The 11,555-nt window shown below is 38.0% G+C and overlaps 1 long non-coding RNA gene across 1 annotated transcript; it reads right to left on the reverse strand.

The window, feature by feature from the left end:
- Positions 1 to 5,083: 5,083 nt before the first annotated feature.
- Positions 5,084 to 5,847, reverse strand: LOC114148382 (uncharacterized). Its single transcript, XR_003596266.1, has 2 exons — positions 5,628 to 5,847; positions 5,084 to 5,535 (listed from the first exon to the last, which is right to left on the reverse strand). It is a non-coding gene; the product is annotated as an uncharacterized LOC114148382 (long non-coding RNA).
- Positions 5,848 to 11,555: the final 5,708 nt, after the last annotated feature.

The following is an 11,555-nucleotide window of genomic DNA, read 5'->3' on the forward strand; positions in this document are numbered from 1 at the left end:
TGTGTTGTAAGTTGGGAAAATTTTCAAGATATTTTGCTATATTTGCAATTATGTATGACAGTAAATGTGATTTTTTATTACCATATGGATCATAGACTATAAATTGGCATCAAGTAAGGCTGAGTATGAAATACTGCCAGCTGTAGGTGGCAGTTAGCACCGCTTAGACATATTTTTGACCATTCGTGCAGAAAAATGGTAATAAACTTACAATTATGGATTAAATGCAGGGGTGTAATGATTTTGTGAGAATTTCCACAATTTCAAATGAGTGGAGGAACTTTGACATGCAAAATTTAATCTTATCTCATTTTTATTGGCCAAGATTGTGTGCAAAAAACAAGATATTTGACAGTGTAACATAAACTATTGATGTGAAAACTATGAAGGAATGAAATAATAAACATAAACTGTGTACGTTTGTGCAGTCTTTTTCAAATTAACATTTTTATATAAAGAAAAGCAAAAAAGAACGCTTGTTGTGAAAAGTTGCCTATTTTGTCTCCCAGCAGAGTAGCTGACTACTCAGGCTGACTCTGTGGTGCCTGTTGTTTTTGCAAACAGAGCTCTGTAGTGCCAACCTGAAAGTAAAAGTGTAAACAGTTTGTGTACAGCATGTGTGGGGTCTGCAGAGATGTTAGCTGTACTTTTGCTTTTCCTGACCTTAGACCTGTAAAAGTCCTAAGTAGGTCATCCATGATCCTCTGCTTTATGGGATATACATCGTGAACAATTAAAATAAAAAAAGCAATGTTAGAGGAGAAAAAAAAGTTGGCTAAATGTGGATATTCTTCAACCAATATGTTGCTGAAGCACGTATAAATTCAGTTTCAGCATTTAGTCTCCTTGAATTCACAGAGTTACAGTGAATTTGTCTCAGGTGAAATGAAGTTCAGCTCTCCTGGTCGGATCAAAACGATGTGATTTTATAAAGGTACCAGTCAGAACAAGGGTACAAAAAACATCCACCTTTTATGCTTTTACGACACCACCTATGACACCTGTCACCATTCAATTAAGAAAATATGGAGCAGCGGGGGCAGTGATAACTGGTCAGAGAGGTTGACAAAATGCAAACAGCAACAATGAAGGAGCTGAAGAAATGTCTGTCAAGAACTGGTTCAGAAAGCTAAAGGTGAGGAGGGATTTTATTTTTCAGGGACATATTGAGTCCAAGCATAGTTGCAAACCAATAAAAGGAATTTTGAATAAAGCCAATGAAAAATCTGTGGGGTCAAAAACTATGTTTCCATGTAATAGTCATACAGATTTTTGAATACTGCAAAAAAAGAAAATGCAAAGTAGACGTGTTTCCATCTACTGGTTTGAAGCGATTCAACCAGGTTGCGCAAAACGTAATTTTATCAAAAGTTGATGCAACATCTGGTTATAATAAACCAGATGCAGAAGTTACAAACTAACACATCTTAAAAGAAGCCTGGGCTTTGACATGTTTCTGAGTTTTGTGCCTCTGGTAAGGCACAGACAGGCCAGTGGGTGGAGATCATTTGTTACATCAGGAGTTATTCTGCAAAAGTGTCTCCATCTTCCCTTTAGTACATGAACTCTCTTTCAAATAAGCCAAAAAACGCCTCAAGCAGGCATAAAAACTTTATTTTGTAAAACTGAGGAACTATTTCAAACTTTACCATTTTATTCAACCTTTTCTGATGCAATATTTCAAAAACATTTATACAAAAATGTTGGTGGGAACATGGTTACAGTCTCAAAAAAGTTTTTTATTATAACTCCAACAAGACTTGTTTTTTTATTGTAGCTAAACTATACAAAATACATATCATGTTTTATGAAATTTTTTTTTAGAGGTTAAAATAATTTTTTACTTCAGAAAAACTTGCCATCACAGGTAGATTTTTGAGACCCTCACTTCAAAAACATATTTCTTAAAATAAGTCTTTACTCCCATATTTGATGGACATAAAGTCAGGAAGTTGTGATGAAGAGGGGCTGCTTCCTTTAAAGATGTCGACCAGAGCTGGGACGGATCCCGACTGATTCGTGTCAACCATATGTGGGGAGGACGTGTCACAGCCATGGTGGTCTGATCAACATTATTTGTGTCTTAAACAAAGGATGTCTCTGGTTTGTGTTAAAGATGAGACAGATGTCAAGCTACACCCACTGACTCTGTCATGCTGACAGTTTCAAGACAAAACGCTGTTCTGTTTTGTGTCTGAAAGAGGAATGACTTGTTAATTAAAAACTAATAAATATGCTGTATTATGAGTTTTGTGGCAGACTTCTGTCCAGCTTTACCCTCCAATCTCATGCATGACTTTTGAAGTGATAATCTAAGCTAATATGGAGCAAAAGGGATGATCTTTAATTACTTTAATGTCATTAATGACAAAACAGATATTTGTGCAAAGGCAGGCCATTTTGAGCAATAAATATATATAAATATAAAGACTAAGGAAGCATAAATGATAATTAAGTTAGAGAGACTGGACATATTAAGCCATAGACCAAACTACAGCTGCTTCCTGTTGGTGCATCTTCACCTCAAGCTAAAGACAACAACAGAATCCTTTTGCTGCCATTTACAAATTGGAATTTTGCACAATGATAATTAATTATGCATACTAAATGCCTAGATCTAAAGCCATATTCAATAAATTAGAGTAAGACAAAAAATAATTTATTTCAGTAACTCAATTCACTAAGTGAAACCCCATTATAATATAGATTAATTCCACTCACACTGGTATTTTTAAGCCTTCATTTCTGTTGAATATGATAATTTCCAACTTACAGCTAATGAAAAAAAAATGTCTAAAAATGACTAGGTAAGCTACCCGGCTTATTTGCCAGCTGCCTCCCATTTGTTTCCAACTTTCTAATACTTACCCACATAATGACTCAACAAAGGAGAGATAATGTTACTGCTCTTACTTTGTGTTTTATGTGGAAAACGGCATCAAGCATTCTTCTATTTCATTAGAGGCTGCTGTTAGAAATAGACCCCTGCTTTCTCTTTAGCAAGTTCTTATCTGCTGAGTGTAGCCCCACACTGCAGTGAGAAATGAAGGTACGAGTTGATACAATATCTTTAAATGGTGCTAATACATTAGCAGTGCCTCTCAAACTCACACGTAAAGTCACTTAGATAGGCTGTTTTTATGCTCATCTGGCTGATGAAAGTTAATGTGCTTCTTGTTCACATGAACAGAAGAGCAGATGCTACACTGGTTGACTAACAAAGACATTATTAGCAGCAAATAGCAGCAGCCTAAGAGATGAATTGGAATGTTACGGTTTTGGGTGTTGTTGTGGTGCTTGCTTAGCTAGCCATCCTGTCCTACACTATTGATTTCTGAGAGCAGAGGAGTAAATTCCTCAGTTTTCCTGGCAGACTAAACTGCAAATAACACAAGGAGGAAAATGAATCAACTATGGGTTGAAATTGTTTCTGGTGTCTGCGACTATAAGACACTATTTCCTTGATTTTCCTTGTCAAAAGTTAGAATTTGAGAAAAGTTAAGGCCAGACAACTAAGATTTTCCCCGTGTTTAACACACAAATGTGCTGAAATGACCAGGGGCAGATCTGTCAGTCAAATATTTCTCACGTTAGAGCAGAAGAAGACTGTGGCTGATTTCCAAACCTTTGCTGTTTGGAAATTTGCGGAATAACTAAGTATTCGACTGATAGTTACTTACTTCACGTTTAAGTATCGTCCGAATACCGATCCCCCAAAGTTAAGGAAATCAACACCCAAAAGTCAGCCGGCCGATGAATATATCTTATATATTCATATGGGATATAATGTAAACAGCTCTGTCAGAGATGCAATAAGTTTATAGCAGGTGTGCTAATGATCTAATCATCTGACTATTAATTGCATCAATCCACATTGTTAGCAGAGGTAGAGGGCCCCAAAACCAAATTTCACTTAGGGCCCCCTGGAGGCTTGGGCCGGCCCTGGCATGGTGACATTATTACTGGAAGCTTCTTGCATCATTTCACTCTCCTTTGATGTAAACAGCTCTTGAAATCCAGCTCCAGTGTCTGTAGGTGGTGAACATCAACTGGACTCTGTAGTCTGTTGACAGGTGGGTCAGATCCATGTCATTCATACCTATCCACCACCGCTGTTTATTTTAGCATTTCGCAGACTTTTCAGTAGACACCATCAACCATTGCCTTCCATACAGTAATGGGCTGAAGCTGTAATGATGTGTGTCACTGAAGAAAGCTCACTACTTAGCTAAGCTGCATGCCAGTTCTCAGAACACTGACTTTCAATCATTTTTTTAACATCTGGAACAAGCATGGAATACATTTAACAACATGCTGAAAGTGGGGTTGGGGTTAGTTTCCATCACCACGGGGGGATTCAAAGATGAACTGGAAAGTTGGGGGAGCAAAGTGAGAGTTTACAAGATGAAACATAAACAGGGGTGATGGATGGGTCAGCACAGCTCTCTGTTCTCTGGAGGAAGTCCAGTCAGGAGTTCCAGGACTCCTGCTAACAGGACCAGATTTGCTCTTGGGAGCATTCCTTCTGTAACGTCGGTTCTTGCAGCATATCAAAGTCACATCTGAAATCCTCCCTGCTGATGCTCTTCCCCGGTGCTTTGACCCATTGCCTTGTATGCCACTGGGTTAGTAGATGATACAAGGAATGTTAAGAGAGAGTATTTCACTTTACAAAGCTTACCTCATGTAGCCATTTTGAGAGCAGCTGCCGAGGGACATGAGTCATACAATAGGAAATTTTTTTTTAATGCTTTATGGTTGGACAGAATGGAGTTGCACCAATAACAGGATTACAGAACGTCAACAGCAATCCATTCATTAGCCATACCTGTTCATCTGGGCAGGGCCACGGGGGGCTGGTGCCTGTCTCCATTGGGTGAGAGGCCAGGTACACAACAGACAGTTTGCCAATCCATCAAAGGGCTGCGCTTCCATTAGCCATAAAATTGTGCAAATTAAATTTATGAAAATAAAGTTGCGTAATGGAAACAGAATTTCTGAAAAATTCACGTTTTTGGATAAAAAGGTTTTGAACTAGGATGCGGGGGGTTTTCAGTTGTATCGAAATAGATGTATGTTGTACGACATGTTCGGATTTAACCTTCTGACCCACATGCAGAATCAACAAGTCAAAGTTAGGAATAGGTTTTATTTCTTTCAAAAGAACAAGCGACTACTGACAGGTCTCCTTGATGTTTCTGGGAGGGGTGAGTGTCACACAATCCATGGCGCCTGGAATGAGAGTTGGGTTATTGGTGGCCTGTGATGAGTTGATCAGATGCAGTAAGAAAAAGCTTACTTTCAAATGGGTTTGGTGAAGCGTGGGAGAGAGGTGCCCAGGGGTCCTGTGTGGAGAATGGTGATGGTGCTTCCTGAGGCGAGTGCGAGGTAGGTGGTGACCGAGAGCCAGAGGTCTGATTGAGCGGAGTGGAGATGGGGGGAACGATAGAGCAGGCAGGCAGGTACTTGCTGGTGGGTTCCACAGGAGGAGAAAATGGTTGAACTAATTCCTCTAGAAAGATCCAGTGACAAAACCTAAACACAAAGACTATGAACTTCAAATAGGTACTCAAGAGACTGATCAAAAGCTTAAGAAGCCGACAACAAGAGGTGGCCAGAGTGACTACCAGTAGACGTTAATCATCCAGCACTGAATGAAGGCTCTGCTGCTCCTTTATCCCCAGCACTCTGATGAGGCTGATGAGCTCCACCTGTAAAGGCTGCCCAGGCTCTCCACCAAGATCCTCGTTAGAAGAGATATGTTACTCGCACTCACACACCCACACAGGAACCCTGACATTGTAGATGTTACTACTGGAAGACAATGGAGAAAACAACAGAATGTGGTAGGAGAATTATGGTTTGTTTTATTTTTTTGTTGTTTTTTTTCATACAATGTGCAGCTGGCTCCACCAGAGCTCTCACGGCATCACAGTTCATAAAACGTTGTGGTTCATTCTATCGTGTTGAATCCATAACTCTTCTGTAAAATAGCAGACCTCAATAAACGGCTCAGAAGTTTTGCAGTAGGCTTTATGAGAAGCTTCAACACTCACTTGTTCCGAAGACAGAAAACCGAGCAGCTTTATCTGTCTGCTGACTGTATGATATTCACTCACAGATTCAGGGAGCATGAGGCAGAAATGAGCCACAAAGTTGCCTGTCAGGTGAGAGACTATCAGTCAGGCCCCGAGGTATTTAATGAGACATTTCTGCTCCAGAGAAATGTTCCTGATATGAATGATGAAAAATGTTCAGTGTCACCGCCCTATCTGGTTGGCCTTGTCAGAAAATACAAGTTGAATGTGTTACTGGAGGAGATTCAGGGTTTACTACGGAGATATGAACAACTCAAAACCTCACCATGAACATTATGGATACCTTTGATAACGCTATGGTTGGGAGGTTCAAACTAAATATGTTTCTGTGTGATAATGTCATGTTAATTTCCACAAAACACAACATTTTATGGAATTATGCTGTTTTCTATCACATAAATATTGAATTAAATGTAATTGTCTAAGATTACAATCAAAATGTAAAATTTGAATTGGATTTTTTCAGCAAGAGCAAATAATCGTACAACTAACTGAAAATGATTTTTGAACACATTTTGACTCAATAAAGTGTAAAATAAATTGGATTTACATGGAATGACAATTGATGTCCAATATAGTGTAAAAATACTTTAATATTATCCTTGATACACCTGTTTATCTTTTTATTTAGGAGGAGAGATTAAATAAAGCCTACACTTATGCTTAAACAATATTAGACTGTTAGGACAACAACTACTATAAAAACCAAACAAGGTTATCATTCATAAAAGAGATGGCATGTTTTTCTGTAGAGGTAGATCTTTCAGAAGAGGGGCCCAGATGTCTGAAAAGAATATGAATCATTTTCTAAGTGCCAGTTTAAGAGGACAGGAACATGTAGAAAACAAGAAGTGACTGAGAGGTTCAGATAAATACGAGAAGCCGAGTCAGAACAGCAGCAGATAACTGGCCTGTTTATCTGATTCTGCCCTAAAACACCAGCAGGCACCGAGAAGATGGCTGCCTCAGTGCATATCGATATTGAATCTGAATGTATGTTGATAATGAATTGTGTCAGTAGAACACCCTCCAGTTATGTCATACTATGGATTATGCAATATGTCAGTGATGTATCCATTTATTGCAGGAAATAAGTGGAACTAGCGCATTTGAGGTGATTTTAAGCATTATCGTTCTATTAACTGAAACTAACGAAATCACCAAAAAGGAAATTGACAAAAGATTTTCATTAAATGAAATAAATAGAAATTAATGGGGAAATACTATTACTAACCCAAACTATACAGTGTGTTTATAAAACTATCTAAAACATACATACCTAAAAAGGACACTATTATCCTTCATTTTCATGTTTATTTATCTATTTATTGAATTGATGTGAAATTGATTTTCTTCCCCATACAAACAGTTTACTTCACCACTTACATTAATGGCAGCAACAAAAGTTTAGAGGAATCACCAGAACCTGTTTATTGTTCAATAACGAGTGAATATATTGTTTTGAAAATGGTATCTGTTGGTGAGTTTCCATTACTCAATTCATGTACGCATAATCACAATTCAATGATTTGACCTTTTCAAATTCAGCACCTAAATTTAACCAAAGTATGGAAAAAATGTTAAACTACCACTATAATAAGAACAACCTAAACAATATTTAACTGTTAAAAACTAGAAAACACTCTACAAAAACTAATTAAAGCAATGTAAAATAAGACAAGCAAAAAGTCAAAACAAAATAAAACTGAAATATAATGAAAACCCACAAACTATTATAACCCTGATTCTAAAACATATATCTAACATCTGAACTTCAGAACACCTGACTGCCTTTTCCAGTCTGGAATTGGTCATTTCTCGATTTGGATCACCTGCCTTGATGTTCCAGATAAAAGTCTGGACAGGAAGCAGCTGACCACTGTCTCCTGAGTCAGAAGCAACATGTAAAATTTATGAATTTTTACCAGTTCTTTGATCTAAACCAACTCTGACTGTACGTCCAGTTATTTTGTCCTGCTAGAGTATGAATTTGTGTCTCCTTTTATTAGACCACCTTCTTCAACATCTTTGCTGTGTCACTTGCGTGACTTGTGGCAAACTTTAAATAGTTTCCATAGTTTCAAAATAGCTTGAAACCTTCAGGTTATTGTTGAAAGTTTCAGTCTTCAACAATAGTTTTCCTCTTCCCACTACTGGCCACAACTTGTTTTTCTCCTACCTACGTATTCTGCCACCTAAACTGTGAAAAAGTAGGCACTTTGAACTGTATGTCAGATTAAACAGAAAAGGCAGACTTTACCTCATAGCCCTTCTAAATAGATGACCAAGTTGCTGATGATTACTTTTAGTAAAACTCCTTTCGTTTCAGACTTTAGCTGTATAGTTACTTCCAAAATTTATAACACAGACACAGTATCCAGCTTACATCATAAAGGAAAGTGATCTTCTGTGGAAGGAAGAGAGGAAGCAGCAAAGATGGGAAACATGTGTGGGGAGATTTTTTGGTTGGTTGATGAGGTGGTTGACAACGGCACAACATGTAGCATGGTCTTTCTTTTCTTTCTAAAACTGCAGCCCATTGTAAGCGATCCATAAAGAGTGTGTATTACCACTTTAAACTGTTCTCTGTAACAAAGCAGGGAAAGGCCTCAGAATAATGACGACTAAACGCTGTCAAGATTTACAGCCTTCATAAGCCAAATGTTTAAACTTATGTCAATCTGATGAAAACAAATTTTAATTTCAACATAACACACTGTAGTCGAAACTGGATCATTAATGTTTCCCATCACTGATGCTGACGTTAAAAATAGAATCATAGTTACTCTGTGTTTGATCGTTGATTTGCTGTGAGGACAGGAACCTTCAACACTCCTGCAGCATCAGTTTCATTCTCACTTCATGTTTAAAACTGTTTGATTTGGACCTGAAGTTCTCATTTTCAGTGATGTTTTCACAACTTCATTCCACTTATGTATTTTTTCTGAGTTATAAAATCTTTTTTTCTAAAGGTGAAATTTGATCTTTCAAAATAAAGTTTTATTGCCAATACTATAAAATCTTAATATCTCACCTTACCTCAGACAAAAATATCAATCTTTTAAAACTTAAAAATGTTAGTATGCGCAAGTTGTACATCTTAAGTTGTTTATGCAACTTGACTATAATTTTGAATAGCATTAACTTGTGCAAATTTAGTGACTATAACTTAAGATAACTTAATAAATCTGAGTATGTTATAATTACTTAATCAACAACCAGAGCTTAGTTTCTCTTGAACTAAAAACTACTTACAGTAGATAACAAGGACATACTTATTGAAACACTTCCTGGCTTCTGCTTTTAATTCTTTTTCTCTGTTTACACATTGACAAAAAATATGAAAAACAGTCAGTTTCTTCACTGTTTTAACGTAAAACAAACACAATCACATACAAAGCTACACCATCAGGCAGAGTCATGAGAATGAGCACACAACTCACTAAAGGTGCAGGTTCATGTATGCAAATGAAAATGCTGAAAATAGCTAAAAAGTGCTCTGCTGCTCTGAACGTAGCTACATTCTTGATGAACTGACCTTTGGAGTCTATGTTTATGACTTAATCATCTTCAAATTAATTTTTGTGACAAATAAAAAAGTGGTTTCATTAGTTGCTGTTGGCACAATGCATTGTGGGATTCCGTGCTGGCCAATCCACACTGTCACATGCCCTAAAACAAATTCATTTATTGCAATATATAAAACAAATGAAACTATGTTGTGCAATTTAAGTGTTGCCGACCTAAAATAACTTGATACATTTTGTTTAGCTGTACACAAACTAAATAGCAAAGACATCTTGCTATTTGTCTTTGGTATACATAAGGTATATACAGTATGCAAAGGTATATGTGCCTTGAGTGTTGTTAAATTTTAAGTTATTACAGCATACTCAGATTTATTAAGTCACGAAAATGTTTAAACCAAGTTTGCAGATATTTCTCTAAGTAGGGAGGACTAAATCCGTTTTTCCAGTTAAATCTATCAGTTCTGTATCAGTAGAACTTACTCAAAAGGATCAAGTTTGTCAATCTGAGTAAACTTAAGATGCACAACTTCCACATATTAGCCTTTTTAAGTCTTTAAAACTTGATTTTGTTTTCTTTTGAGGCAACGAGTTTGCATACATTTCTGAAGCAATAAGTAGTAAATTCTAATTATTTGGTTTCTTTTGTATGAAGCAAATCCATCAGAATAGACCTTTAAATATCCTCTGACAGTTGGTTTTATGTGAGTGGAGCAGAGCCATTCTCAAAATGAAGCAGCGTCATCTATGAACCATCTGATGCCAGATGGTGAGCGTGTTGACGTTCCCCAGACTGGCTTACCAGTGCAAGGTGATGTGATCCCCTGCAGCTTAACACCAGCATGACTCTGCTTCCTGTGTCAGCACCTTAAGACCTCTAGAGGCAGCATCTGTTCCTGTTTATCATCTGCACTTGCAGAGGCTTCCAACTGACTATGAAACTAAGGTGTGAACAATAACACTTTATTAAAACTAAAGACATCGACTGTTTGCCAGCAGCTAAATGCTGAAATGTCTCTACATGTTTTCCGCCAAGTTGCAGGTGACTGAAGAGACCTGTGAGCGCTAGGCAAACACACTAACCCATAGCCCAGAAATGTCTCTTTCTGTTGGTATGACCTGCTATGTTTCACCCCGGGTTGTTATGCTGATGAATCAAGGGCAGCAGGAGTTGAAAAGAGCATGAGAGATGGGTCAGAAAATGAATCCGCCCTTGACTTTTGGGACTCTGTCAACACTGATTCACTCCGTCGTGTTAGCTGGCCCCGTAGCGTGAATCTCCAAAGGACAGCCATGACAGCTGTGCTTTCTGTAGCACCACCTGGCCAATGTCACCACTGACTCTATGACCTCTGGCTCAAGTTGCTACTGAGAAATGGATAGCGAGCTGTTTTAGCAGGTGATCTCGTGTCACCAGCTCTCACCACTGTATTTCTTGTCAAAGTGAAGACTTTTGGAGTGCTGTGGAGGTGCTGTTAGCATGTGATTTCAGCCAGTAAAGTAATTAGTATGAGAACCGTTTATTGGTGTGTATATTTGAAGCAAGAGTTTGTTTTTGAAGCCCTGTACATACAAAGACAAACACTGTAAATCTTTTGTAAGCTGATTAAGAAAAAATGTGCATCCACATTATGTAGTAGGTGTGCCAGGCCTGTCGGTGGCGCTGTAACACTTCCACAGAATGACAGAAAATACAAAATGGCAGCAATTTTGTTATTTTTGAGTGAGGTACATGTGGATAGATAGACAGATGTCACTGTGGCCACACGGAAACAGGAAACCAATGTTTTGAAATATATCCACCCTGGAACCTGGTTTTATTAAAAATTAATGCTTCCGGGGCGTGCTATGGTGACGCAATGGGTTAGCATGCCCCACATTTGAAGGCCTCAGTCCTCGACGCGGACGTTGCTAGTTCGACTCCCGGTCC

The sequence above is a fragment of the Xiphophorus couchianus genome, chromosome 7 (assembly GCF_001444195.1).
Source record: "Xiphophorus couchianus chromosome 7, X_couchianus-1.0, whole genome shotgun sequence".
NCBI classification, from domain to species: domain Eukaryota; kingdom Metazoa; phylum Chordata; class Actinopteri; order Cyprinodontiformes; family Poeciliidae; genus Xiphophorus; species Xiphophorus couchianus.